Below are 4,096 nucleotides of genomic sequence, written 5' to 3'. Positions count from 1 at the left end.
TCAAATCCCACCATCATCCTCAAACTTTCCAGACGCTCTTTCAGAAATTACAGCCCCCCAAGCCTGGGCTGCAGTCACCCCCTGGGGTTTCATAACTGCGTAGCAAAACAAGGAGTAACCTGGGAAAGCTCTCAGGGGTAACAAGGCACATGACAGGCTGTTGGGCCTCTCGGTATCACAAAACAGGTCAGGGCTAAGTGGAGTTAGAAACTAGTACTAGCTCCCCATCCCTGTTAAATGACCAGTGTTATTTCTGGTATTGCTCCATACCATAATTTAATCTCGGGAAGACCAGGGGGCGGGCTACAGTCAGAGGTCAAGTCTTCACAGCTCCAGCCTGACAGCATCAAAGTCGTTCCTGACTCCGTGACCTCCAGCTTCTCCCAGTCTGGAGAAAAGCTGCCTCAGGAGCTGTTTCCCCCTCCTGAGAACAGAGGGGGTGTCTGGAAGGGGTACAGCAGCAGGCAGCTTTCAGAAGCAGTTAGGTTGTCTGTGTTCCCAGCTGGTACTCTCACATGGAAAAGGAGGTCAGCCTGGACCCATTCCCTTTCCCTCTGCTCCTTCCCTGCCTCCAACCCAGTCCTTTGGGCCTGAGGATGAAGGAGGTTTTGGCTTTTGCTGGAAGAAGGCCAAAACTCACTATTTTCAGAAGGTGACTATGAAACTTGAAACAAACCCCACAGGGTGCAAAATTAATGTGAGAACAAAAGCAGAGGATTACCACAGCTCACCACATACAGCTCTCGTGTCCCAAATCCTTGTGTTACACCAAATTCACAGTAAGCAGCATGATACCCTGCTGCTGTGAACTCCTGCTGTCAGCAGCCTTCACAACCTGGCTGAGGAAGCCTCAGAGTTGGGAGGACTGACACTGCCCGGATCCCGGGAACTTCCCCAGAGCAGAAAGAGTTGCACATGAGTGAGAACTGACCTGCTATTCAAGCTGTTTCACCATGACAATGTGGGGTTGGACAGAGGGGCTGCTGCCCTATCAGGCATGCAGGGAGCTGGATTTTGGCAGATGAAGGCAGATAAGATGCTCCCCAGGGAGGAAGTGGGATACAGTGGACACACAGGAGGACAGCAACAATCTAGTTGTGGAATGGGCAGGTGTGAGATTAGAGACCTGGTGAAGCTGTCAAGGTATTTTGTTTCCAGGTGAAGCTAGAAGCGCTCATGAAGCATCTTGCGGAAATAAATACACATTTGCCTTAGCTGGATTCAATCGGAAGTCTTGAAGTGGATCTTGATCAGTAAGCCTGAGGGCTCTGGAAATTAGTGAGAGGGCTTGCAAAACTCCTGCAAAATATTACCAAAGTACATCTGAAGTGCGTCATTTTGCAAGAGTGGTAAAACATCTTTCATTTCCACAAAGACCAAAGGAGCAGAAACACAAACGTTGAGTTTCCAAATATCGAGAGTAACATCAAAGGGCAGTCACTAACAGAGAGCATTAAAAGGCACTTTATCCAAATTGTGTGGAGGGTGCTGGATCACATTGTACTGCACAGGTAAGAGCTGGTCTATCATTTCTAGAAGAGGTCGCTGTGTGGCAACCCTCAGGTTTCTGGGGATCTGTATGGAGGTGAAACAATAGAGACCACATCTCTGTTCTCTTCATAAACTATGTCCCAGTACAAGTTTACATTTTCTCTATATGTGGGTCAAGCTGGTTACAAACAAGGCAAGAGCCAAGGGGCAGAGCTGGATTCCTGCCATCCATCTCAGTTTCCATACCAGGCAAGCCAATCTCCTGGCACCTGGAGCAAGCAAACATGTGGGCAACATTGATGGCTGAGCACCTCAGAGTGATGCTGAAATCATAGCTGACAGAGCAGACCCAGGCAGAAACACCAGAGACTGGACTAAAATACATTCAGAGACAGAGAAATTCCACAGCTGCTAGCTGGACATGGAAAAGAGCTATATCTCTTTTGATTGCCCAAATCAAAGCAAACGAAAAGTGACCCTATACTACCTTCCAGGGCTGTCAATAGTCACACTACACTTAAAAAGCTATGTGTAAAAGTAATGAAAAGCAGTGAGAGCTATTACACACTTTTAAAGTCATTCATGTTCAGTTTTGAAAATATATCCGCAGTCTATTTGCCTAAAAGCAGAGTGCTGTGATCCTTGTTTACCAAGTAAAACAAACACCCTCTACAGCACAGGTAAGTGACCCACAAATGCAAGTCTTTACAAGCCTCCTCATTACAGCGAGATCAGAGTGTGCCATGTGTGCCTATCATTTTCTCAGGGCTTTTTCTTCTTCTCTTCCTGCTTTTTGTCAAAGCTCCTGGCTTCCCGTCTGCTTTCTATTTGCAGTTGTTAAAGGGAGGGACAAACCCACACACAATTAGTTTTGAGTGGGACAGAAAAAGGGATTAAAATGCAAATAAATATTAACCTGATGAATGGTTCTTTCCAATGCACGTCTTCATGAAAAGACCATAAAGGATACAGAGTTATGTAGGTACATCAATTGTATACAGTTTTGTAGGAAAAAACTTTCCCATAGACTGTAAGTCCCACCTATGGACATTATATTTTCTTGGTTCTCTCTGCAAAGAAGCAAAAAAAAGTTGATACAGGGCACAGTTTTACAGTATTTTCCTCTCATCAAGAAAACGTGCTTTCTTCTTTTGTGCCAACTTTGCCCCATGACCCTTAGGACACTACTGCCAGCCCAGGTGAGGTTCTTGGTTTGTATTTTTTCTTTCTCGGAATTCTTAACCGGTAACACTGCTCAAACCCTCCCAGCAGCTTCCCCTTTGCACTGATGGTCTTCTCCTTCCCCCAACTCCTGCATCAACAGTGATATTCTTCCTTCAAAAGCCTCTTGCTCTGAGACCTCAAATGCTGGCTCAGCATTTGTGCACCAGGGCAGCCCTCAGCACTTCAGTTCTCCCTGATGAATCTCATCTTCCTCCCTGAATGCTCACTCACCTTCAGGCTCCAAATCCCACCAGGTACTCCCTCTTATCCACGTCAAATATCTCCCGGTCACAGCAGGACAGTCACCATTTCATCTAGTCTGTGGTGTATTGTCATGAACAAAGCTCTGTTTCAGGATTTGAGAGAAAATAAGCAGGGGAGTTTTTCTGTCCAGCCCCTTTTCTACTTTTGTATCTTTGAGAGAAAAGCAGCAGTGGGTACTAAAATAGTAATTTGGCATATGTACTTCATTGCTTATCAGCTCATTTACTCAACAACAAAGACAGGAAAATGCTGTGGGGGTCATTACACCAGGAGAAGGCTCAGAAAACCTGGAAGTCTGTGATGAAAATCATTTAAATGGCATAGCCAATGATTAGAATGAGTGTCTGTGGCAGTAAATGGGAACATATTAAAGTGGCATGGGAAGCTTAATCAGTGATTGATCTCCCAACAATTACCTTGCTTTCTAAATCCCTCCATATCATTTAACGAGGTGATTTCAATGTTCTAATAAAATGTGGCAGGGGAATGTTTCCAGATGTCCAGTGTGTAGGGATAAATACTTCTCTGAAACCATAGTCTGTGCATTAAACCAACCAACATTGTCTTCTGACTGAGTTACACTTCTGTCTCAATTACAGAGGAACGAGTCACTGAAAAGTCATTAGATTTTTAAAAATCCTTTCAAATCATGTCAGTTTTGTACAAAACAGAAATCCTCCCTCTCTGCTGATTTCTTGGCACAAAACACCATCATTTCACAAGTGCTGAAATACCTGCTTTTACAACATTTCCCCTAAAATTGGTTGGTTATTCCTCCATTAGAAATGGAAAACGTTGCTACTCGTGCCCCATGATTGAGTTCTTTATCTCTGATCACTGCAAAAATCAGACCAATATGAATAAGCCCAGATGTCAAACTACACTTTGAGAACTGAGGAAAAGATTGTGATGAAAAGTCCAGGACATCAGGAATTTCACCAGATCAGTCTGCTTGGCAAACATGACCTGCAGCTGACACTGGGAGGTCATTAGGGTTCCCAGCCCACTGGGCAGCACTTCTTCAGCATGAAGAGTGACTCTTTTTTAAAATTATTTTTCATTTACAAGGGTGCCTTCGACAAGTGTGAGTCTGATTTCCGTACTTCAAAGAGCTCCT

General features: G+C 44.6%; 1 long non-coding RNA gene across 2 annotated transcripts in view; it reads right to left on the bottom strand.

The window, feature by feature from the left end:
- The window catches only part of LOC108445481, a 29,817-nt gene that overhangs the window by 1,023 nt on the left and 24,698 nt on the right, over positions 1 to 4,096 (bottom strand). The window contains exons 1-3 of one of the 2 annotated variants that reach the window (XR_001860354.1): positions 2,947 to 4,090; positions 2,408 to 2,561; positions 271 to 1,299 (exon numbers count right to left, since the gene is read on the bottom strand). This is a non-coding gene — a long non-coding RNA (uncharacterized LOC108445481). Of the gene's footprint in view, positions 1 to 270; positions 1,300 to 2,407; positions 2,562 to 2,946; positions 4,091 to 4,096 lie in introns of those variants that run through there. The other variant, XR_001860355.1, reaches the window with a different exon arrangement.

This window comes from Corvus brachyrhynchos, unplaced genomic scaffold (assembly GCF_000691975.1).
Source record: "Corvus brachyrhynchos isolate BGI_N302 unplaced genomic scaffold, ASM69197v1 scaffold331, whole genome shotgun sequence".
NCBI lineage: Eukaryota > Metazoa > Chordata > Aves > Passeriformes > Corvidae > Corvus > Corvus brachyrhynchos.
This window is presented reverse-complemented; position numbering and strand designations above follow the sequence as displayed.